At 40.4% G+C, this 25,849-nt stretch overlaps 1 protein-coding gene across 5 annotated transcripts in view; it reads right to left on the bottom strand.

Moving 5' to 3' along the window:
• Nucleotides 1-25,622, bottom strand: part of ATP13A3 (ATPase 13A3) — an 85,236-nt gene extending 59,614 nt beyond the window's left edge. The window contains exons 1-4 of one of the 5 annotated variants that reach the window (XM_087439838.1): nt 25,224-25,621; nt 24,390-24,430; nt 23,842-23,959; nt 22,625-22,717 (exon numbers count right to left, since the gene is read on the bottom strand). The gene's annotated coding sequence lies outside the window, so the exon portion shown is untranslated. Of the gene's footprint in view, nt 1-22,624; nt 22,718-23,841; nt 23,960-24,389; nt 24,431-25,223 lie in introns of all 5 variants that reach the window. The other 4 variants (XM_087439840.1, XM_087439837.1, XM_087439841.1 and 1 more) reach the window with 4 other exon arrangements.
• Nucleotides 25,623-25,849: the final 227 nt, after the last annotated feature.

The raw sequence follows: 25,849 nt of genomic DNA, 5'->3' as shown, positions 1-25,849 counted from the left end.
CCCTATTGCAGATCACTCAACTGATGCCCCCATTCTGAGTCTAAATCCACTAAGCAATCTTCTGATTGCTGCTGACTACCCGGGATGCTTGTCTAGGAGAAAATTCACCAACCTCACTGATAATTTTTTCCTGTTTTAAAAAAGAGAGATTAATTTCAAATATTAGACATTCACACACTTTAAAGAGATTTGCAAAATGCAAAACAATGCCAGTTTTCTTCCGAATTTTTTTTGTTTTTTGGAAAATATTTTTCAAAAATGTTATTTAATATGTAATAAGTTTATTATTGTTATGTTTCATCAAATTAATATTCTCCAAGATATATCAGTCTTAACTAACATAGTATCAACAGATATAACCCACATAAACAAAAGCTCTTGAGAGTTCATAATAATTTTCAAGAATGTAAAAGGATCTGAGCCCAAAGAGTTTGAGAGCCACTGCTCTAGACTAGGCTGATCTCTGCAGAACAAAATGGGAGTGTTACCTCCTCCCTCGTTCCAGATACCATACCTCTACTCATCTACCCAGTGTGTAGCACAGGCCTGACACATGGTAGGCACTCAAAAAATAATTGTTGAATGAAATGACCTGATATAGAATTTTTGCTAAGACAGCAATAGCTACTTCATATTTCCATGATATGTATTAACAGCCAGATAAAACCAACTGTAGGAGTTCAAACTAATCCCATATATAAGACTACTGAAATCTCTTGATATACATCATCAACAAAATGACCAATAAAAATACTGATGCCTCCTGCACCGGCACCTAGAGCTTCTCTATCTTCCAGTAGCCCCAGAGACAGGGTCAGAACTAGGAAAGGCCGGGGCTTTCTGGAGGTATCTGGTCCAACTTCTCTAAAACAAGCCACATTATAATACAAAACGCTTCGGGCAATTTAGTAACAATTTCTTCTCTAGGGTAGTGTTACAGCCCTGAAGCATACTACTAAAGTTGTCCACCAGGGTAAGACTGATCCATCAAATCAATATGACTTGAGGTAGCGGTTATTCTCTAAGGCTATAACCTGCTGCTATAGACTACGGGGAGAATGAACAAGCCCAACCTCCTTCCCTGTACAAAAGATGAGCTGCTGTTGTCTGAACGTGCAAGGTACAGCCCACTCCTGCAAGGTGGTAAATGTGCCCATGCCTACCTTCAAAGGGTAAGGCAAAGGCACTCTGCCCCGACACTGTCCCCACTAAAGAATGCCAGTCTGGGGTTCTTAACCCTTAGTCTGTGGTTCTTCGTTAAGTTCTGGACTGAATCTCCGGGTCATCACTCAGGATCCATCAGAGTCACTTTTGATAACCAAATTCAGTAATGTGCTGCATAACGCCATTTCAGTCAATGACGTACTGTATATATGAGTGGTCCCATAAGGTTAGTACCATGTAGCCCAGCTGTGTAGTAGGCTATACCATCTAGGTTTGTGTAAGTACACTATGATGTTCTCAACATGACGAAATTGCCTAACAATTCATTTCTCATAATGTATCCCTGTTGTTAAGCGATGAGTAATTGTACAAATAATTCTGATCCCCATTTCCCGTCACCACCACCTAAAATATGTTTCTTGAGGGGAGAAATTCCTTAAAATTCTTATATGGAGAGACTTCTGCTTCCAACCAAGATGGAAAAACAGGGACCAGATCTGCTCTTTACCTAAAACAACAACAATAAAATGGACAAAATATATAAAATGACAGTTTTCAAGGAATTGGACACAAGGTAATGAAAGAAACTAATACAGGGATGGGAAGCAAACTAGGTGAGTTCTACAGTTGACCAGGTTTAGAAACTGAAGAGTTTCCAGGCTTGCAAAAAAACGGAGGACAGGGAACCCATTGTGTGTCGGGGGGGGGTGGCAGGGGCAGGGAGCAGTCTTCCCTGAGATGGAGAGATGAAGCTGGGAGTCTGAGGAGGCACCAGAGTGACCAGGTTTGCAGGGCAGATTAGCAGAGGGGAGATCTGCACAGAGAAAGAACACTGAAAATCTGCAAGATGGTCCCCTCAAGTCTTCAGCTGAGTACTCATCAGCGCTTCTATGTGAGGAAACTACCAGAGGCCAGGGAACCAACCACCCAAAAAGAGTAAGAGGGAAAAAGCCATCAGGGCTCACATAGGGCTGGGATGAGTGCCAGTTCCCACCAACCACAGCAGAAAACCTCATTAGTCACAAGGAATCAGGGGGCGTGTTCAGAAGGGTTTTGCTTCAGTAATGGGATCAAATTACCCCTAAACTAAAAGCTACTCTGGTCCTGCCTAACAAAGCTTTAAAATAAGACCTGAAAGAATAAAATTGTTTCCAAGTAACTTAGCTGCTTCATAGAACAAAGTTCAATGATATTGATAGGAATATAAAATATCTAGTCCCAATAAGTCACAATGTCTGACATCCAATTAAAACTTAACAGGCACACAAAGAAGAAAATACAGCCCATAATGAGAAAAATCAATAGAAAAGGACCAAGAACAGAAAAAGATATTAGAATTGGTAGACAAGGACATTAAAACAGCTGTTGTAACTGTAGTCCATATGGTCAAAAAGCAAAGGGATAGACTGAACATGTTAAGCAGAGACACGAAAAGATATAAAAAAAAAAAAAAAAGAACCAAACCAAAGGTAAGATAAAAAGTACAATGTCTGAGATGAAAAATATACCAGATGGGATTAACAGCATGTCAGAAATTGCAGAAAAATCAATGAAGACATAGTAATAGAAATATCCAAAATGAAAAATGGCGAGAAAAGAGACTAGTGGGGGAAAAAAAAACAGCATCAGTAGCTGTAAGACAACTTTAAGCAGCCTAATATACATGGAAGGCGGGAGAGATCAAAAATTATGTAATGATATAATAGCCCCAATTTTTTCCAATTAGATGAAAAAAATGTAAGTCCACAGATCCAAGAAGTCCAACTAACACTAAGTACAGAAAGATTAAGAAATTACACTAAAGGGCCGGCCCGGTGGCTTAGCGGTTAAGTGCACACGCTCCGCTGCTGGCGGCCCGGGTTCGGATCCCGGGCATGCACCGACGCACTCCTTCTCCAGCCGAGGCCGCGTCCCACATCCAGCAACTACAAGGATGTGCAACTATGACATACAACTATCTACTGGAGCTTTGGGGAAAAAGAAAGGAGGAGGATTGGCAATAGATCTTAGCCCAGAGTCGGTCTTCCTCAGAAAAAGAGGAGGATTAGCTCGGATGTTAGCTCAGGACTGATCTTCCTCACCAAAAAAAAAAAAAAAGAAATTACACTAAAGCATGTCATCATCAAACTGCTCAAAACCAGTGATGAAAAAAAAGCTTAAAGGAGCCAGAGAAAAGAGCTATGTTACATCAAAAGGAGCTAGATAGGAATGACATCAAATTTCCTGCTAAAAACAATGCAGGTAAAAAGACAGCGGAGCAACATCTTTGAAGCACTGAGAAAAAGAAACTATTCAGAGAATTCTATGCCCAGGAAAAACAATCTTCCAAAATCAAAAGTGAAATAAAGACTTTTTCAGACACAAAGGCTGAAAAAAATCATCATGGGCAAGCCTACACCATAAAAAAACCATTAACAGAAGCCCTCAGGCAGAAAGATAACTGATGGAAATGTGGATCTCCACAAAGGAATGAAGATCATCAGAGATGGTAACTATATGGGTAAATGCACATAACAATAGCACAAAGAACAGGGAGAAGAGGAAGTATACTCTTGCAAGATTCTTATATTCTACATGAAGCAGTTTAGTATCACCTGAAGGTAGACTGCAATAAGTTAGAGATGTATAATATAAACTCTACAGCAATCACCAGAATAAAACAGTCATAGCTAAAAAAATAAATAAATCAACAAAGGCGATTAGATGGAACCATAAAAAATACTCAACTGATATAACAGGAAAAGAGAGAAAAAGGAAATGAAAAAAGATGAGACAGAAAACAAACAGCAAGATGACTGATTTAAACCTAACAATACCAAAAATCGCATTAAATATAAATGGTCTAAACAGCAACTGAAAGGCAGAGTTGTGGTTGTATTTTTAAAAAGCAAGACTATAGGCAACTGTATGTTGGTTGTAAGAAATACAACTTAAATATAAAGGCACAAGTAGGTTAAATGTAAAAGTAAGGAAGATATACCATGCAATGCATGTCTGCATTAATATCAGACAAAACAGATTTCAAAGCAAAGCATATTAACCAGGGATAAAGCCATTTCATAACAACAAAGGGGTCAACTCATGAAGATAAAATAATAATCCCGAACATGTACACATTTAATAGACCTTCAAAATACATGAAGTAGAAACTAATAAAACTAAAAGCAGAAAAGAAGTTCACAATTATTAGTGGAGATTTCATTTCCAATACCACTCTCAATAAGTGATAGAACTAGTAAATTTTAAAATACCAGTTAGGACATAGAAGAGCTGAACAACATTATCAATGAAGCAGTCTCTGCTGATATTTACAGAACACTCTACTCAACTACAGCAAAATATACACTCTTTTAATATGCTAACAGAACATTTACCAAGGAAGACCAGATTGTGGGACATAAAAAAGATTCAAATCATAAAGTATGTTCTGAACACAATGGAATTAAATTAGAAATCAATAACAAAGTAGAAAAGCCTTATTATATTTGAAAACAAAAGAATGCACTTCTAAAAAATTCATAAGTCAAAGAAATAAACAGAGAAAACAGAAAGTATTCTGAACTGAATAAAAATGAAGACATATCAAAATTTGTGGGATGCTGCTAAAATAGCACTTAGAAAATTTACAGCACTAAATCCCAATATCTGAAGAGAAGAAAGGGCTCAAGTCATGACCTCAGCTTCCACCTTAAGAAATTAGGGAAAAAACAGCAAATCACACCCCGAGTAACCACTAAAGGGAAATAATTCAATTCAGAAGAAATTAATGAAATAAACAGAAAAATCAATGAAACCAAAAGCTGGTTGAGATCAATACAATTGATCATTTCTAGTTAGACTCAACAAGAAGTGGGGAAAGACACAAATTACCAATATCAAGAATAAGAGAGAAGACATCACCACAGATTCTGCAGATATCAGAAAGATAATCAAGGAACTTAACAACTTTACACCAATACACCAACTTTTCTGCAGTTTGAACTTACTTCCAAATAATTTAAAAATTGGAAAAACCTATCTTTATCAGTCAGGGGATGGCCATGAGTTGATAACTGCTAAAGCTAAGTTAAAAACTGAGTGATAGGTACATGAGAGTTCATTATACTAATCTTTCTACTTTTTAGTATGTAGAAACTGTTCATAATAGAAAGTTCTTTTAAATAAACAAAATAAGAGCCACCCACCTGAAGACTTTAGTAAAAGAAAATTTTCAGAAGATATTCGTTCCTGGCACCAAAGGCCACAAATCTTGAGAACTCTGCCTCTACGTAAGTCCCAAATCCACTGACTCAATCTATCATGTAGCAGGCATTATGAATAAATTCTTACTGCTAGGCTTTGACTCTAACTCTTCTTCACTCTTGTCTTTTATCCATTGCCTAGAAATACAGATGTACTTCCCAATTTTGTAAATCCTAATTTTTCATTGTAGAATGTAGTAGTAGATAAATAGGCATCCTTTTTATAATTTTAGAAAAGGAATTCAAATTCAATGTTTTCATTAAGTCTATGTACTTAGAACTACTTAAAACCTTTTCCCCAAACATCTCTTTGACAGAGTTCACCTTAGTCTAATATAACTATATTTTCATCTCCTCTTCTACAGTTCAAAACTGATCACAGCAAAAAATACTCCACTTAATTATTTTTAAGTGAGGTATTATACATGGTGCACCGACTATAAGAATATATTTTCATACTTTTCTAAATACAATTCTTGACCATATCATCTCATTACTCTTTTCACAAGTATCATTTCTCTGAAACTTAGCTCAATGTTTAAGGCAAAATTCTTAAGTCTTACCAAATTTTACCAAAGTTGAAATATTAAAAATAACTTAAATAAAAATTTGCTCTAAAAATCACCAATTATTATTGTCTTTAAACATATTATACCTCATAGGAAATTACCCAAAAATTCACCTTTCACATAAACTTTTAGTAAAATACATTGAAATAATTGTAACAGCTTACATTTAAAACATACATATATTATAAATGTATATTGAAATTTTAAAAACATGTGCACATAAATAGAAAGCCCTTAATATTTCTATGACTCCATCAAGATAAAAATCTATATAAACATGTCAAAATATATTGCTTATCAAAATGAAAATACACATTAAAGACTATTCTACCATATATCTAATTAGACATTTGAAGCATTAATATCAAACTTGTAAAATCCATTTAACTTACAGAAGTATAACTTCACTGGTTTGCTATAGTGCATGTGTTTCTTAATCAAGTCAATTTCTGGATCATAGAAAACAAAGTAAAGAAATTTTTCTTACCAACGGCACTGTATCATCATTCTCCCAAACGCTGATATGAGCAGAGCTTTCAAAAGCTCCCTCTTAATAATAAAAATAAAATAAAACTAAGCATAAAAATCCACTCAAACAAGAATTTCTGCCAAAATCTGTTTTGGTTCTTTCTGAATTGCTTTTAAAATCATTAAGACATTAAAATTTGGGATTTTTTAATTTACCAATTTAAATAGATTTTCAGAGGATATACCCTTCTGCCATCTGACTGCCACTGGGAGAGCTCCTATAACTGAATAAATCACGTCTAGCTAGCACGCTGAAGTCCCAATTCCACAGTGCATGCCTGAGCCTTGATGTTATCTAAAAAGCAAGAAGCTTATAGGCTATTGTGCTTAACCAAACCCTTCCTTGCATTTACAATGAACTTGATTTTTTGTGTAAATAAAAACAGCAGCACAGGACAAAGTGAAGCTATGAGGAATAAATCTAATACCAATTTTTGAAAGTTTGCTTATTTTTTTCACATTACATAATTACTAAGAACCATTTAAAGTATAGTCTTTAATCTAGGATAAGAGTTAGTCAGATCTCATTTCCTAAAACAAGATGAGTTGGCCTCAACAGGCACAGAAATCCCCAAACCTCTAAGCCATCTTTGCTTCAAACCTAACTTTCTCATGAGCTCTAACAATAGCATTATAACAGTATGTGTGGAGGGTTTCCTTCAAGGATATTCTACATATGTGCCTCAAATTCCAAAGTAGGTAATTTCACAAGGTGATTAGAGAGTGATCTGTAACTCAAGCAAAACTTCAAGCAAAGCAATTTTGAATAATACATTTTTAATTTAACTTTTTACTTTAGTATTTGCCACCTTAAGCGAGACTGAAGTAGAAAATTGAAATTAAAAATGTATTACTCAAGGGCCGGCCCCGTGGCTTAGCGGTTAAGTGCTCGCGCTCCGCTGCTGAAGGCCCAGGTTCGGATCCCGGGCGCGCACCGAGGCACCGCTTCTCTGGCCATGCTGGGGCCGTGTCCCACATACAGCAACTAGAAGGATGTGCAACCATGACATACAACTATCTACTGGGGCTTTGGGGGAAAAATAAAAAAAAAAATAAAATAAAAAAATGTATTACTCAAAACTCACAAACTAAGTATAAAAGAAATTCTCAAATAATTTTTTTTTTAAGTAATATATACTTCTGGAGTTCTAAAAATTAAAACTGCACTAAGACTTTGGGCCACCTTGTATTCTTGAAGGAAAGAAAGAATCACCCCACTTTGTTTTGTAGCTGTGAATTTTTTCCTGAGAATTAAGCATACCGAACCATGTTAAATAAAGACTTCATAAAGCCATCTTGAAGGACCACTCAGGGAAGGGTGTTTTAAAGATCCTGAAGTACAGACAGCACAGCCAGAATTCTGAATATCACTTCACTGTCAAATCTGCAGCATCCACAGCAACTAAGATGACCTTCTGCAATTCAAAAGCACTTCTACCTTTACAACCGAAATAAAATGTGCCCTAATACATGTAAAATCCCAGCTCTACTCACTGAACAACTTCAAATTAATATCTACACAAATATTTGTGTAAAAACAATTTTTTAAAAAATCTCAGTCTCCCAACTACAGTAACTAAATTGTGACAACTCTTTGAGGGCAAAACTTAACACTTCAAGTCAGCTCCTAACAATAAGAATGACATAATATAATTTAATGAATACGTGGAAATTTTACAAGGATCCCAGCTAAATTTTAACAAAGCTCTACTGAATACCCATTTTATCACTTCCCATCTTAAACTTTCTCTTATAATACATGCTTTTGTTTCTGTGTTTAGGCTTAAGGAAGACCATTGTATCCAATATACACCAAACCAAGACTGTATTTACATTTGTAAAGTGCAGTCTTTGTATAATTATACCTTTTTGTATGTTACAACAATATGATAGATATAACAAAATAAGTTATAATTAGGAAAGATAATGTAATTACTTGTCTTAGGATCAATATTAAGAAAATTAAGTTATAACTTAGCCTGCACTATAGCACACTTGCAAACAATGTTATCACTTTTATTATACACATTATTTAAAGGAAGAAATCAACCCTCTTATTCAGAGAAAACTCCATGTGGTAGGACTGTCATCATCATTAGACAAAACAGTGGCTTTGAGTATTACAGTCAATAGTATAATACTTAATCAGTAAAAAATGAGAAACGGTACCTTTACACTGAGAAATTATATCTATGTTTTATTTTCTCTATAAGAAAGGAATTGTGTTAAAAATAATTTATATACAACATAATAAACAGTTTGCATTTTTTATATGTCTACTTATATGAATAAGAGATTTCCTTTCATTTATCTAAGTTACTTTGATCTTATAACTTTCATACTTCCCCTTAAATATTCCTCATGTATGTGACTTTTCAAAACTCCATATTCAAGGACTGAGTTATGAAAGTGTTGTAACTGCTAGATTGATTTCAAAATCTCACCATCTATTATGAAAAATGCTGCAGCAGGTGACAGGAAATAGTAGACAGGACCACTGTAATAAGACCAGTCCTACAGGCTGAATATTCAACACTGGCAGAACCAAAAAGGCCTAGAAAGAAAACTGACACCTATCCCTGAGACAATCAAAAGCCGAATATATTAACAAACTGGTGACAGTGGCTACCAACAGTGACAGTGTGTTCGGGGGGCAGGGAGGGAGAAACTTGAGTGCTTGTTGAATGCCATCTACATGTAATATTTTAAAATAGCTGAAGAAAGAAAGGAAAGGAAGAAGGAAGGCTGAGCGTCTGTAATAAACTCCTAATTCTACAACACAGCCAGGCATGGGTCTGAACTTGCAGGAACCTCCAAAGCACTTCATGGTGCTCTATCAGACCATCTCTGTGTTTGGATCTCACTCTTAATCAAGTTATTTCACCCCAGGCAAGACCGAGCAGTCATTCTGAAGGCTCTTTTAACAAGCACATTTCTAGTAAGCTACAGTTGATCACGTTTATTTTGTTATCTCCTCCACATCTTGGCCCTGCTGAGGAAAAGTACTAGCCAGTGATACAGCATAAGTAGCAGCAAATTTTAAATTATTTTATCAAACTAACTCATCGATAAGCATTAAGTGAGCATATATTCCATGTTCACTACTATATTAGGAACAGTAGGAGATATACTTTACCCCAAAATACAAAAAACAAACAAAACCAAATTAAAAGAACACAGAACTCAAGAGTCAGTTTTAACTTGTCCTTAAATGACAGTTAATTCAACATCAACTATTTTGTAAGTTCCTTCACCTGTTTTGGTTTCAACTTCTACACTAAAATAAGGCAGTTGTAATAATATTCCATCTGTGCAAGTCCGGCCTACACAAATAATACCTTGCATATAGCTGCTGCTGCACGCTGTCACCACTAGGTGGCGGTCCAACATTGGGAAGGAAAGAGGCTCACTTTTCACAAGCCTTATAGAGCAGCTGCTGACCAAGAGGGATTAAAGATGAGAAATTATATGTAAGATTTTACTTTAGTACCTCCAGAGATACTAATACGGGAAAGTAAGAATTGCCTGTATAATAGAGCCTCTGTTTCATGTGTCTCAATGGAAAAATAAGACATGCAATAAACACAAAACAAATGATAATGGGCAGGGGGGAAGACAGGTTATTATTATTCCCTTTATAAAGATTACTCCCAAATTCACAATTGTCTGAAACTAGAACTTAGGGATCTTACAACATTGTGGAGCAGGGGAGGGGAGAACAGTAACAAAGAGCACATGGACCTATTAGAGAACAAGATGAGGTAAAGCATAAGATTATGTGGTAAAACATTACTTGCCCATTAAACTGGCCAAAAAACAAGACAAGGAGCACCCTTATACATCGCCGTTAAGCGTGAATCTGCACTAGCTTTTTGGAAAACTAACTGACAGTATATCAAAATTTAAAACTCCTGGGCCAGCCCCATGGCGTAGCGGTCAAGTGCACGCGCTCTGCTGCTGGCGGCCCAGGGTTCAGATCCCGGGCACACACCGACGTACCGCTTGTCAGGCCATGCTGTGGCGGCGTCCCATATAAAGCAGAGGAAGATGGGCACGGATGTTAGCCCAGGGCCAGTCTTCCTCAGCAAAAAGAGGAAGATTATCATGGATTTTAGCTCAGGGCTGATCTTCCTCACACACACACACAAAAAAATTTAAAACTCCTACATACTTTGATCCAACAATCCCAATGAGAAATCCATGTCACGTGTACCAGTGCATAAATGTTACCATTAAGTTTCTTCACATTCCTCCGTATTGTTACACTTATGAAACAGAGTATTAAAACTGTGTTTTAATTTGGAGGTGACAGTGGGTACTTACAAGCAATAAAATCTTGTTGAAACAAGTAAGAGCATTTTAAAACAATCACCAAAGAAATTGTGTGGTGTGGGCGTGGGCATTTAATACAATACGAACTGACAGATCAGAGTTCTAATAACAGCTTGTATAAACAAATCAAATTGATAAGTGAGCCTAACTCTCCAAACCATAAGTTACACTTTAAAGTTCAGAGCTGAAGTAAGGGGTTTTGTTAAGTAATATATAAATGAATGTTTCTTCCATTTTAATGCAAATGCGTGACTATTTCTTCTCAACTGTAATGCTGTTAATCCTAATCCCCAATAACTTGACATTTCAATCAGCAATTTAAAAGATGGTCTTTGAAATCCAAACTCTCATTAATTCTAAGACTCATATTTTCCACATTTTAGCAGAGCTAAAATCAGGATGCAGCTTAGATGAAACCTCATTGTTGCTACTGGCAGGCGGCCGCCGTGATGCAGTGGTCACTGCTCGCACACGCTCAAAGCTGGTCTCGACTGCTCAGAGTGCCATCCTTTCAGTCAAGTACAGTGCGTTGTTGGTAGTACAGCGCTGAGTTTAAACTGTTGATTAAAAGTACTCAAAAAGATTACATTGTAGCTCCACGTTGAAACAAAAAAATAAGAGTGTGCACAGAAAGGTACCAAAATAGAGCAGCAGAGTGGAGAGGAAGGGCTAGGATGAGAAGGGGTGGGGAGGATAGGAAAGAGTACAGAAGAAAAAAAGAGAACAGAAGAAAACCTTCCAGAGAATTACACTTCTAAGTCTTCAGTATGTTAAGGAGTTATACAGAGGCCCCAGAGATGGTCGTTTTTCTTAACAGCAAACCCAAAAATAATTTTTCTTCATTAACTCAGCATGGTTCAGTTCAGGATTATTTTGTCATGTTTACAAGAAAGCAAAATTCGTTTTACTCATGATCTATACTACAGTATGGCTCACATTTCATTCTTCCAGGCATTATGAAGACTCAACCTCAAAGCAGTACAGAATCTCTAGGAAACTATTCTGTATAGAAAGTACAACCCTGGGCCGGCCCCGTGGCTTAGCGGTTAAGTGCTCGCGCTCTGCTGCTGGCGGCCCGGGTTCGGATCCCGGGCGTGCACTGACGCACTGCTTCTCCGGCCATGCTGAGGCCGCGTCCCACATACAGCAACTAGAAGGATGTGCAGCTATGACATACAACTATCTACTGGGGCTTTGGGGGAAAAATAAATAAATAAAAATTTTAAAAAAAGAAAGTATAATCCTGAAAGTCTACAATTATAACTGATAGGCACTTGGATCAGCTTTTTAAAATTACATCAATTTGTCTTTTTCCACTTTACTCCTTTTTCCCAATTTGAAACCTACCCATATTGACTCAGCATAGAAAGAAGTACAAAGCCCTTAACATCTGCATTCAACAAATATTTCAAAAATACAGCACTGTAAACCGCTGGTGAGGAGGATAATGGCGTTACTCATAACACAGCCATCACAGAAATCTGAACTTTCTCATTTTCTATGGTCATTCTGTAATCCACTATTCAGGATTAAAAAAAAAAAAAAAAATCAATGTATTTGGGAACTGTGCCAACCATAATAATACCAACAATAAAAATTGACATTTGTACAGGGATTTTTAGTTTACAAAACACCTACAGGTATTATCTAAATTACTTACCATTTTTTAATCAATATTGTCTTTTAAAAACAGGAAAAAAATAACCTTCAGTTAACCAAGATTAGCATTTTTCACTTTCCCTAGAAAGTGAAGCATGGGATGACTTTATATATTAAAAAGGCTTTCCAACAAATTTAAGAATGACACGCAGACAGCACCATCTTTCAAGGGTCTATTTTCCAAAAATTCATTTGAAAGCCAAATGTACTTGAAATATGTTCTTTCGTAAGGAAAATAGTGACTAGGTTCACAAGATGGGCCACAAATGACCTTTCTACCTCCCACAATTCTGCTGAGTTGTACATCATATTATGCTAGCCTGGGTCATGGGGCAGGTAGCCAGGTGACCAAGCTTCTACTTCCTCTGCCCACTTCTTAATTATTAACACTCCCCAAGCTGCCAGTTCCTCTGCCCATTTCTTAGTTATTAATATTCTCCAGGCTTCTCTCTTTGTAACAACATCACCAAGGGCCAAGCGTGGCAGTCCTGGCCCCTCCATCTACAGTGGTAACCGCCAATTAGTATTTCCAGCACTGATCTCTCACAGGTTCCAGACCCACAGATTCAAACATCTCCTAAACACGTTCGCAGACAGCTAAAATTCAATAGGTTCATTTTATCTTTCTTCCAAAATGAATATGATGTGCCTAAAGAGCCATGCCAGGAATCTAGAATTCATCCTAGCCTCCCTCCTGTTGCATACCTTCCATATCCAACTGGGCACTAAGTCTTACACTTCCACCTCTCAGATTCACCTCACCATGCCCTGTCTCCATCGGCATTGCCTCAGCTCAGGTCCTGACCCCCTCTCTAGTCTCCCTCATTCAAATCAATACACAAATCACACGGGATCATTCCTCTCTCTGCTTAAAATTTCAGTAGCTTCCTATTGTCTGCAGCAGCATTCCCCAAATGGTTAAGAGTCCCTCCAAAATAAAATTTTAAAAAAGGCATCCTCTCCTCCTACAAATTGAAGAAAAACACTGGATTAAACAAAGGTAAGCAGTCCTCTCACTGGCAAGCCTTTGAAGTCTTACAGTGCACAATTCTATGCGCTTCCCTACCACGGGGAACTGGGGTGGAAGAGAGGCCCAACTGGGCTCCAAGGACAAAGTCAGGACTAACTGGAAGATGTAAAATCCTTCAGAACCTGGCCCTGCCTAGTTGTCAACACCATCTGCCATTCACCAATGGGTATCATTCACCTCTTACAAACCTTACATCCCACCTACACAGAATAAGACAACTGTAGCTCCTCAAAGAGCCCTACTGTTTCCTGACTCCATTCCTTCATATACATTGTTCCTTCTGCCAAGAATGCCCTTCCCTAACTTAGTCTAGCTGAAGAGCTCCTACTAGCCCTTCCAGACTCTAGTCAAGTATCTTTGATTGTCCCTTCCACCTCCCAGCACAGGACTTCTCCCACCTTTGCCCCTCCTCTGTATGTGTCAGAGCACTTGTCCCACGATAGTGGACTTACAGACTAAAAACCTTAAAGGTTGAGAACCAGGCCAGCATCCAGAAATGTACCTCAATAAATGACACAGGGAAAGACGGGGGGTGTGAGGAAGAGATAAAATTCTTCCTCTTTTTCTGTGCAAAACACTCCCACATCTCATCCCTATGCCCCTTTCCTGACTCTCACAACACACTCTCTCCAGGCCGCTTAGTGACCTCACATAATCCTATACAACCCCCACCACAGCACTAAGCTCTTCAATATCAACTGCTTTCTCTTCCTCTTCCTCAAGAGACTTTCTGTTCAGAAGTAAATAGATAAATGAGTTATAGCTTCTCACAGCTGATGAATCTCAAAGTAATAAAACGAAAAAAAAGAAGTATGGAGATGTGGGGAGTGGGCACTGCAGTTCTACCACTCAGAGAGGCTGGTCCATGTAAGTCTGAGATTCTTCCTCACCGGGCTTCCGTGAAGTGTTCCCACTTCTTCACTTCACCCACTCCTGCACAGGAGCAGTAGTGGGCGCTACTGACAGACAGAGACAGAGCTGGGGCTACCGCAATGCTATGAATCACCCATTCTTCTTGGATTGAAAAGCTTTGTTTATCTGTTTTAGAGACCATTTATGGTCAATTTTTCATTATTATGGACAGAAAGTCTCACCAACATGTTCACCAATGAACTTAAAACAGTGCCTTTATCCTAGCCAAGCAGTATTTTGAAATCTAACCTCAGACTGTTGCTTTACTTAAGAAAAGGCAAATTAACTGAGAAAACCAAGATGTTGCCCAAGTATCCAAATATTTCAAAATAAATTGTGTAAATATTAAATTATTATTCTAATAAGAATCATTATGGCTTATCGCCACTTCTGATTTCATAAAAAGTCATTTGTTAGAATGTCACTGTCTATAAGTGCCAAGTACTGTGCTAAATGCCGGAGATCACAAAGATTAAATTTCTAACATCAAGGAGCCAAGCCTAGCGGGCTAGACAGATAAGTAAGCAAACACATCTCAAGCAATGGTTGAGTGCTGCAATCAAGCAGGGATCATGGGAGCAACAGGGAGCAGGGAAAGGAACAGGGGAGGGAGCGGAGGGCAAAGGACAGAGAAGACTTCAGAGAAGAACTATCCCTTGATCTAAGATAGGAGAAGTGTGAAATTCATCACGCCAACAAGCAGTAAAAAGAGGGGAAATAACAGAGAGATGGAATCCAAACAGAGGCATTACCATATGTAGAAGTACTAAGGTGCAAAATTCTAGAAAACGACTGGAATACAAGTTTCTTAAACTGGCTGGCGCACAGGGTGTCCTCTGGGGAATGGCTAGAAACAGAGCTTAAACAGATGGACTGGGGGGGGGGGGGGCAGCCCCATGGCCTTGTGGGTAAGTTCGGCAGGCTCCACTTCGGCAGCCCAGGTTTGTTCCCAGGCGCAGACCTACACCACTCAGCGGACCTACACCACTCATCAGCCATGCTGTGGTGGTGACCCACATACAAAATAGAGGCAGACTGGCACAGATGTTAGCTCAGGGCAAATCTTCCTCAAACAAAAAGAGGAAAATTGGCAACAGATGTTAGCTCAGGGCAAATCTTCCTCAGCAAAAAAAAAAAACAGATGGACAGGATCAGATTATGATGAAGGGGCTTGTCTGACATATTAAAGATATGGATTAACTTGTACACAATGGAGATTCTGAAATCTTTTCAGCTGAAGTGCGACCCATGGCCACGTCAAGGGGCCACATTCCAACGAATACAACGTGAGTGGTGTCCTCTGGACTTGGGCAATGCAGCAGCCCTGTGTTCACCTGCCACACTGTCATCTCTAAGATGGCAGAACTCACTCATCAACGTACACCCAGCACCTAGCTCTGTGCTTGGCGCATACAGGAACTAAAAAAAGTACTGAATAGTTAAATGTGCCAACACAATCCTAAGGGCATAACCAAGAGGCCCTAACCAAGCCTCCTTCCTGACTGCCTATAAAATCACAACTCTTACACACTACAACAACTGGTAATTGCACAACTTTTAAGGGAACTTGTGGAAGGGTCATTCACTATGGGCTGCACCAGAGATGAAAAAGGACTTGGGGAAAAAACACAGTAAGGGGCCGGCCCGGTGGCACAGCAGTTAAGTGCGTGTGCTCCACTTTGGCAGCCCGGGGTTTGCAGGTTCGGATCCCAGGCATGCACCGATGCACCGCTTGTCAAGCCATGCTGTGGCGGCATCCCATATAAAGGAAAGGGAGAGGGACACAGATGTTAGCCCAGGGCCAATTTTCCTCTGCAAAAAGAGGAGGATTGGCATCAGAAGTTAGCTCAGGGCCGATCTTCCTCACAAAAAAAAAAAAAAAAGAAACACAGTAAGATGGTTCTGGACCTGATTAAATTAAGCAGTTTATTCTATTCTTCTTCTCACCAAAAACTAAACAGAAAACAACCATGAGTTAGCTCAAAATTATTCACCAACTAACTCTAAGGCAGCAGTGATAACTATAAAAAGCATATTTTCAAATCAAAAGGACCCATGAAATAAAAATCTTTTTAAGAATTTGCTGGGTTAGTGTAGTCTTTCAAATAACTAAGAGCTTCAGACAAAATTAGGCTACTTGTCTTGTACTTTAAACTTTACTTAGTAAACTGACATATTATTATAATTGGCAAAATCCCTTCTCCGATGCTTGGGAAAATAATAAGGAAAAAAATTTTTAATAGAAATGTTAGGAAAGCATGAACAAAAATAAATTATAAATGAGCTTGGAAAACTGATGGCTTAAGAAGTGAAGGCAGGGGGCCGGCCCTGTGGCGTAGTGGCTAAGTGCACACGCTCCGCCACTGGTGGCCAGGGTTCAGATCCCGGGCGTGCACTGAGGCACCGCTTGTCAGGCCATGCTGTGGCGGCGTCCCATTAAAGTGGAGGAAGATAATAGGCACAGGTGTTAGCCCTGGGCCAGTCTTCCTCAGAAAAAAGAGGAGGATCGGCATAGACGCTGGCTCAGGGCTGATCTTCCTCACAAAAAAAAAAAAAAAAAAAGTGAAGGCATAATCTAGAGATGGAAGAAAAATCTTTGGTCTATGAAGAACCAGTGACTCATATTAAAGAAATCAGTCCAAAGGCCACAGAAGTAAACTAAAATTTCAAGTCATTTTCTTAAAGAAAAGATGTAGATATATTTCACTAATCAGTATTTCTAAATGAAAATAAGGCACATAAAATAAGGCACATAAAAACACAACTAAACATATTTTTTAATTTTATAAGGTGGCCAGGGAGAAAAACAAGTAACAGTGCCATAGAGGACGTGGGAAAAAAGAAACTGCATTCATACCCAGAGACACAAAGAAAAAGACAAAAATATACATAAAATGTACATTAGAGATACATGAGATTAACATCTTGAGCTTTTTAGGATGTTATTACCAAAGATGAAAAATCACGGTATTTTTGGCGTGAAGAGCCTGAATATAATCCTATGTCATCACTGCCTGCTGCTCCAGTTTAAAAAACAGCAACCCTCAACCATGCCCCCACACACACACAAGCTCATGCCACACTCATGACACTGACACACATACACACACACACACACGACTTGTTCTGAATATGTTAAATGTTATTAAACTAACAAATAATAGTTAAGTTACCATTTACTGAGCCTCTTACCCTCACAACTCCCTAAGGTAGGTTTTATTATCTCCATTCAGCAAAAGAAGAAACTAAAAAAGGTTAAGTGACTTGACCCAGACTACAGAGCTGATAAGTGATAAGGCTGGAATTCAAAATCACCTGTATATGGCTCTGAGGCCCACACTTTAACCAATACAGTATGCTCTCTCCCAGGGTATATGACTGTTAAATCTTTAGCCACCATAACGTTTTTTTAAAGACTGCTGTTTTCTTACTGTGCTATCCAGAGTGATGTTTAAGGTCAGATAATTTAAATTTCATGGAAAACCACTTATATAATTCTTTTAAAATAATGTAGATCTTGCTGGCAGTAAGGAAGACATTAACACTAAAAAGTAGCTGAGTATAACCCAGACTTTTACAAACTAACAACAGTCCCCAATTATTCCCAACTTTATTACTTAGCCTTTTAATTATGCTAGGTTCTTCTTGTGGTATAAACACCCAGCACAACCCTAAGGAGAGAGCAGATTTTCATAAATACCTAATTTCTCTCTCCATTATTCACACTGCGGAGTCACGTCATATATGCATTTAATTACTCATTCAACTATCTGTGCTGGGGGAAAAAAGAAAAACAATAGAGAAAAATACTTCAAATAATGGTGGCAAGATGCCTGCCTTTACAACCTTGTCTCAGTGTGAGCATGCAGTGAGACTAGAAATCTGCTGTTCCTCAGTCAATCTGAAGTCCCATTCACCCATCAAAAAGTAACTCATAGAGCCAATTATGATTCCAGCTCACCAAAAAAGTAACCTGTTCTAATAGTTGGAGGAAACACTGGCTGTTGGAACTTAAAGACAATATGTCAGTTAACCAGTTTTCAAACTGGTGCCTTCCTAAAGGACTTTTTCAAGAGTAATTTTGACTACATAGGATTTTTACCTTAAATGAGAATTTAGACCCAAAGCCCCCAAATAAAAGGTGATTTCACTTTTCTCATCTCTTTAGGTTTGAAAGAATTAGGAACCAAAACATTCGTCTTTTATATCAAAATAAGTTAATAACATATTTTTCATCCTAGTTCACAAATGGGAAAAAACAGAGCAACAGGGATGCTGTAAAGAAGCCACGCTAGGCAGGTATGTGGGAGCTATTCCATGACTTATTCCATTATTATTTTCCAATCTCATACCTCTTTATTTCAATGTCCAATTCACAAATTCCTTTGTGAAGAAAATAAGAAAAACTAAATAAAATAGGAGTCAATTAATCTAGCTTGCTATCATTGAGGTAGAACTGTCTCTCGTATCAACACTCAACGGTTATAAATATTTTTATTTAAAATTTCTGAGAGATTCTACAGACATCAGCAAGTTCCACATCATATAATCAGGAAACTCTACACCGTTAACTCACTTTTCCCAGAAATTACTTTCTTACCTAACTAGTATCTGTGTGTCAACAGATCATTTAAAAGCAAGATCCACAGGGAGTAAGTGCAAGAGTCAACAAAAGAGAAATTCTGATTAAGATATTAACTTACTCATCCCATCTCACACATGTAAACAGATTTCAAAGATGGGGTACTTCTTCCTGCATTCTCAGTTCATACTAGTATTAGTGGCCTTTGGTGCCAGGAAGAGGTAAAAAATGCATTCTCACCAGGACCTTCAAGAACCTGCCTCTGAGGAGCTCCTTTTCATAGGTCTATGTGGCCTCTTTCCTTGGGGAGAGGCCTTGTGGTATGTAAATCCTTTTTTTAATTTGGCAGTCTTAAAATTTACTGAGTTAATGTTTTACCATCTCAGACCCAGCAAAGGCCCCAGTATGAGCCTTTGGCCTAAGATGTTACTAGATCTGGCGTTAGACAGTTCTCTCTGGAGAACTGTTCTATGGAAACTCTTCAGCAATCTCCATCCTCAATTTTCCTCCCTCTCAGACATTTGATTATTTGAATAGCTCTCCCTTTCCTTCCTTCCATTTTCTTCCCTTCTTACTGATTACCACAAAATCATTTTTTAGCTCACTATTATAACAGTGATCATTTTTTTTCCAATTACCACTTATTCATGACATTTCACATTACCCCTATTTTTAATCTTACTAATGCAAATGTTTTTAATTCATAACTTCTATAACTACTAGTGACCATTAACTTCAAGACATTCTATCTGATAAATACCACTTACTTTTCTCCAGATTAAATAAGCCCGGAACCTTTTACTTTTTTACCTAAATCTTAAAATACGTGCCCCAACTCTGATTCTGTTATTTCTCTATTCTCAAAATTTGACAATCAACAAAATTCAAGTAAGACTCTAACAACTATTTCCTTGCTTCTTGCACATTTCCTGGACTAGTTAGGTGAGTTAATTAGAAAAATGGTTTTGATGACTGCTTTACTCTCTCCAAATGCCAGTTAGCTTCATTTCACACAGACAAACTATGTTCCAAAACCAAAGACTCATAAAAGCTGTCAGCTACCTCTTGGATCCAGATTTAACCAGATGAGCTTTATGGCACACACAGATCACATTCCATCAGGAACAAACCTTCTGGTGACGTATCAGGTAGATGTCAGACACCAGATTATCTTCTTTTAGCATACCACCGGGAATTGCTTCAAGAGTTTTAAGAATGTTATCTTTAATAAGTGATAAGCTGCGAACTCGTATTCAACTTATGATCCATTCTCAAGGTCTCTCACTTAATACTTATATAGGTAGTTTAGGTTCCCAAGTTTGCCAGTGAACAGAATCCAACTTTAGGTAAGCCAAGTAATCAAGATCATTTTGAAATTCTATTTCCGTCTTCCAAGATTTTAGAAATTACAACCACCTTGTTGTCATTCACAAGCATAAAGTTCTTATTTCCACCATCACCCAGACCACTGGGAAAAAATATAGGATAAAGACAAAGTTTCAAAGGACGCCCCCATATGGCTGATCATAGCCCATTTCCTGGGACGGCTGCTAATCGCAGGAATAAAGTATACTCACATTTTAAAACCTTATTCTCACAGTGGTTACAAAACCACCATGCTATACAAGCAGGGCTTGATTCAGTATACGGAATGGAAGGGGAAAGGAACTATTTATTATGTGCCAGGAAGAGTACTACTTTCTTTACATATGTTCTCAGCTAAGTATTAGTATTCTTTGTTAGTTAAAAAAAAAAGAAGAGATGATGATGATGACGAGCAGGGAAGCTAAGCAACTTATAGTATAAGGGACTCTGAAGACAGCCAGAATCCTAGCTCTCTAGTAACACATGTTACTGTATGTGACAAGAGGTTTCTATTTCTAGGTTTACCAGGTTAGCTGTATGTGACTCTGGGCAACTTAACATCTCTGAACCTCAGTTTTCGCATCTGTAAAATGGGGTTTAAATGAGATAATTCATGTCAAGTGTTTAAATCAAAGTCTAGCAGACAGTAAGCTTACTCAATAACTATTAGCAATGGTCACAGTCAAACAGCTACTTAAGAAAGTCAGAAGCGATTCCCCAGTCAGGCTTTTCCTACTACACTATGTCATAACTGCCAGCACACACTTATTATCCACATAAGAATCCATACTTGAAATATGACATAGACGGGAAACTGATGTTACCTAAATAGGGTAACTATTAAAGGCTAACTAAACCAACACAAGTATTTTACCTCTAATATCTAATAAGCAGAACCAAGTAGAAAACTCCTCAGAAGATACTGTTTAGACATTCAGGTTTACATAGCTTTGTTCTAATTACTATGAAACTTATTTTCCTACCTGAGATACTGGCCCTCCCCTCCTGCCCACTTCTCTGCCAAATGCTGGGCCTAAATTGCAGTTTAACAGCTTTTTCCACCCTTGCTTTTACTATTATCAGAAATAACAAGAGAACAGATGCTGGCAGCTCCCCCATCAACTCTATCCCATAGACCCCCTCAAGCCTTGGCGGCTTCACTCCAGCAATGGCTGTCCCTCCTGGTCTTCCCTGACCCTATTCAGCCCCAATGGCTCCTGATCCTCTTTTCCCATCACCTATCAGGGTCTTTTCAAGCCCATAGGCACATTCCTAGGTCCACTGAGGCCCCAAGTCACACTCCCATAACAGCTCACTTGATAAGGGCACAGAGCTGGGGCCAGGCCAATCCAACTCCTCCTGAAGCTGGGGCAGACTGGGCTGACAGGGCCCCAAAGGGAAAGGAAGTGGCCCTGGTTCCACCCACCTCACCCCAGCATCCTGCCTCAACCACCCACCCTGCTCCCTGCAGGGGAGTGATGCGAGTGCCATCACTTACTCTACTCTTTTCAGGGTCTGAGATGGTGCCAGGGGTTCTGGGTCTCAGCTGAGGTAGTGGGGCGGAAGTAGGGGGGGGTCTGGAATGGGGATTCCTGGGTCTTAGCTAGGAAATGGGATGGCAAGAGGCGAAGTTAGGATAGGGCTGGGGGTCAGAGCCCAGGTGATGAGAATGTGTGCTTGAGAACCAGGAGGTGCAGAGGAGGAGACGGAAGGGGAGGGTGGTTTCCTTTGCGGTCCCCGAGCTTTAGGCCAGGACCCAGGTGCAATATTGTGACTTATGTGTTAAAGAGAAAACCACAGGCCCAAAATGGCATCACTTGTGCTAAAGCCCACAATACCAAACCTAGATTTAATACCTGACCTAACTGCAGTTTCGACCTTTCCAAGAAATGTACTCTTAATCAACCAGTCTGGAATTTTCTGGTCAGTACCAATGAGGTAATCTGTCACGTGGACCCTCTGCATCCCACACAGGAAAAAGCAATTTGCATGATAAAACCCTTGTGTTCCCTTCCCTCCAAAGAGATGTCCTGGCCCAAAATAATCTTTTCTTTCCTTTTGCTAATAACTTCCCTGCCCCACTCTCCTTCCTATAAAAACCTTCCATTTCGTATTAAGTCCTCCCAGTATTTCTCTACTTGCTAGATGGGATGTTGCTGGATTCATCAATCACTTAATAAAGCCAATTAGATCTTTAAATTTACCCAGTTGGATTTTGCTTTTTAACGTAAGAAATACATACTTGGTCATTCAGATGATCAAAATATATTTCTCATATGTATTTGGTCTTCGTCCACAGTTCCTGGCTCACAGCTCCCAAAACCCTTCGAGTTTCCTAAGTGTTGAGAGTGATAAAGGTGCCTTTTGTTATGTGAATGAGGTGACTTTTGGAAGCACCTAAAGATGGGGGCTGGTTGCCAGGAGAACCAACCATGCAATTAGAGTGCTGGAACCTTCAGTCCCACGGCCCCACCCCCACCCAACTCCAGGGAAGTGAGAGGGGCTGGAGGTTGAATCAATCTTGCCTCTGTAACGAAGCCTCCATAAAAACCCAAAAGGACAGGGTTCAGAGAGCTTCCAGGTTGGTGAACTTGCGGAGCACTTGGAGACAGCGAACATGGAAGCTCCGCGCCCTTTCCCCATACCTTGCCCCATGCTTCTCTTAAAGCCGGCTGTTCCTCAGTTATATCCTTTTATAATAAAGAGGTGATCTAGTAAGCAAAATGTTATCTCTGAGTTCTGTGAACCGCTCTTAGCAAATTAATAGAAACTGAGCAGGAGGTGGTGGGAACTTCGACCAGAAGTACAGCTAGCAAACTAGACTTGCCACTGGCGCCTGAAGTCCAAGAGGGAGCTCATGGGAACCTCCAATTTGCAGCCAGTCGGTCAGAAGCACAGGTAACAGCCTGGGCTTTTGACTGGCGTCTGAAGTGGGGTGAAGGGGGCAGTCTTGCTGGTGTCCAAGAACTGCTTGTTGTATGTGTGGGGACCGACACCCCCCCCCAAACCGACACTGAAACTGAGTCTCAGAACACGAAAAGACCACCTACGTAGGAATTTATCCTATTTATCTCAAATCAGTTGTAAATTAAAATTTTAACTACCAGAGGTACTCCAAATAAAGCTTCCTGGTTGGCCTGGACAAAGACATCGGCCCTCCTACTACATAATTTGAACACTGCATCAAATCGAAGCCTGCATCAACTTATTTTCAAGATAAACTGCTAGTTAATATTCTTATTTATTTATAAGTGTACTACTCATAAAGTGAGGCAAGCAAACAGTGTCACCACTTTTCCTACCCAATCCTCTGATCAAAAACAAGCTTTGTTGTTCTACTGATGCTCAAAAATCTCACTTAACTGTCTCACCCTCATGTGATCTAATGGTGGAAAATGAAAAAAAACAAGCATAGCAGCAAAAATAAACTTCCAGAACAATTATTAATAATCAGCTTACTATTTCAAACAACTTCCAGGAACTGATTTGCCTGAAGAAAGGGTTGCTGAACCAGAATGGGATGTCCACATAAATTTCTTTTGGCAACCATGGCCTATTCAGCAAAGCAACAATCCTCCTAAGAAAAGAATGTCACATATATTCCAGTGAAACAAAATTAATATATGTGCTTTGGTAAAGAGGCTGAGTTCTAACCAAAGGTACAACACTTTTAACTATATAATTGCCCTTCAAAAGACAATCAAATCAGAACACCTTCACCTTAGCAACAAAGCCTTTAGAAGATAGTGTTCATTTTGCAATAATCTTTAACATTCCTGCATTTCTTAGATTTTTAAGAAAGTCTAACTTCCTGACTCATGGATCTAAAATAGTTATTATATATACAAATGTTCTACTCATTTAGTTCAGAATCATGTGTAGGAAACCGAGGTTTCTGTTTCTAGGTTTACCACTCCATACCAATTCATTTTGCACTAATACAACCACTAAATATAGCTCTAAGACACTGATGATTAAAAGTAGTTAATTATGTGAGTGATTCATACCTATGTCCAGACACCAAGATCCAAGGATGTTTCTGTCAGATCTATAGAAAGGAGAGACGATAAACACCTGTCACAAAAGCTTTCCAAATTGGGAAGACCCAAACCGAGTTACTGTCAATCCCCAATCAGATTCCCTCGTCACCCCTCCTCTGGAAAAAAAGAGGTCACACATCCACCCAACTTTGTGAAGAGAATGGGGAGAAGGGAAGGCCATAAAGAAAGTGGCCATGGAAGTACTGAAGCAAAGGCCCCTGGGTTTTTCTAGTCCCCACGATCAGATTCAGAGTGAGAGTCCTTAGGCAAGTCCGAAGTCACGTCTCGTCTCTGGGCCTCATTTAGTTTATCTGTAAAATGCGGTGACTGGCAAGGAGCTCTACCACTCCGTGTCTAGGGACGATTCCAGAGTCCCTCAGTCAGCATCCGCAGAAATCCATCAAGCGCCCAGCCAATACCTCTACCTTCGACCACACCATCTCCCGAACTTCCTAAAAGGGGGGCTGGAGCACCATCCCACTCCCAAGCCCCAACACATACTCGCCCTCCCTGCCAGGCAGCGTATCCAAACCAGGCCTTCCCACCCACAACGCGGATCCCTCCTCGCCTCACCTGTCCCAGACAGACATCTCGCGGTCCAAGCGCTCCTCTCTCCACCCTTCCCCGAGAAGTGATGCCCGATTCCGGCCCGACGGGGCCGACCACAAGCTCACCTGGTACCCGCCACCCCCGACAATACCATTCGCCTCCTCCGACCTCACCCATCACCACCACCAGCCACCCGCTCCAGGCCCCGCTCCCCCTGCCCGCTGGCGCCCCGGGAAAGCCAGGGCCACTCACCGGCGGCCGCCGCGCCGTCTCTTTGGCGGCCTCCCGGCCGGAGCAGCCGAGGGGCAGCGGGGGGCCGGGGCCGGGGCCCGCCGCTGTCGCCACCGCCGCGCCTCGCCTCAGCCCAGCCCCATCACCCTCGGCCAGAGCCGGCGGCCGCGGGTCGCTCGGGCTCGAGGCGCCGCCGCCGCCGCGCGCTGCGGCTGGGGGTGAGGCGAGGGAGGCGCCGCGGCGGGGCCGGGGCGAGCCGGGCGCAGGGCCGTCCGCGCTCTCCTCCTCTGCGGCCGCAGCGGCGGCGTGCAGCCGGGGCAGGGCAGCACAAGGAAGGTGGCGGGGGAGGCGGGCAGGGGAGGGGGGCGGACTGCACTCCGAAACGGCCTCCTGCCGCCAGCGACGGAGCGAACCCCCCTCCCCTCGGCGGCGGCGCCGGGATCACGCAGCGCGCAGAGCCGGCGGGCGAGCGAGGGAGCGCGCGCGGCGAGCTCGGGACTCCCGCGCCGGACGTGAGGTCACGTGATTGCCTCCTCCCAGCGCCGAGGGCGGAGGGGCGCAGAGGGGACGTCAGGAGGGGCGGGACCAGGCGAGGTGGGCGGGGCGGTGGGCAGGCAGCTTCTCGCTTTCGGCCCCGCCAGGCGAGC

Source organism: Ceratotherium simum, chromosome 15 (genome assembly GCF_057802395.1).
Source record: "Ceratotherium simum simum isolate JZ-2026a chromosome 15, ASM5780239v1, whole genome shotgun sequence".
NCBI classification, from domain to species: domain Eukaryota; kingdom Metazoa; phylum Chordata; class Mammalia; order Perissodactyla; family Rhinocerotidae; genus Ceratotherium; species Ceratotherium simum.
Note: the sequence above shows the minus strand (reverse complement) of the source record. Positions and strands in the feature narration are given on the sequence as shown.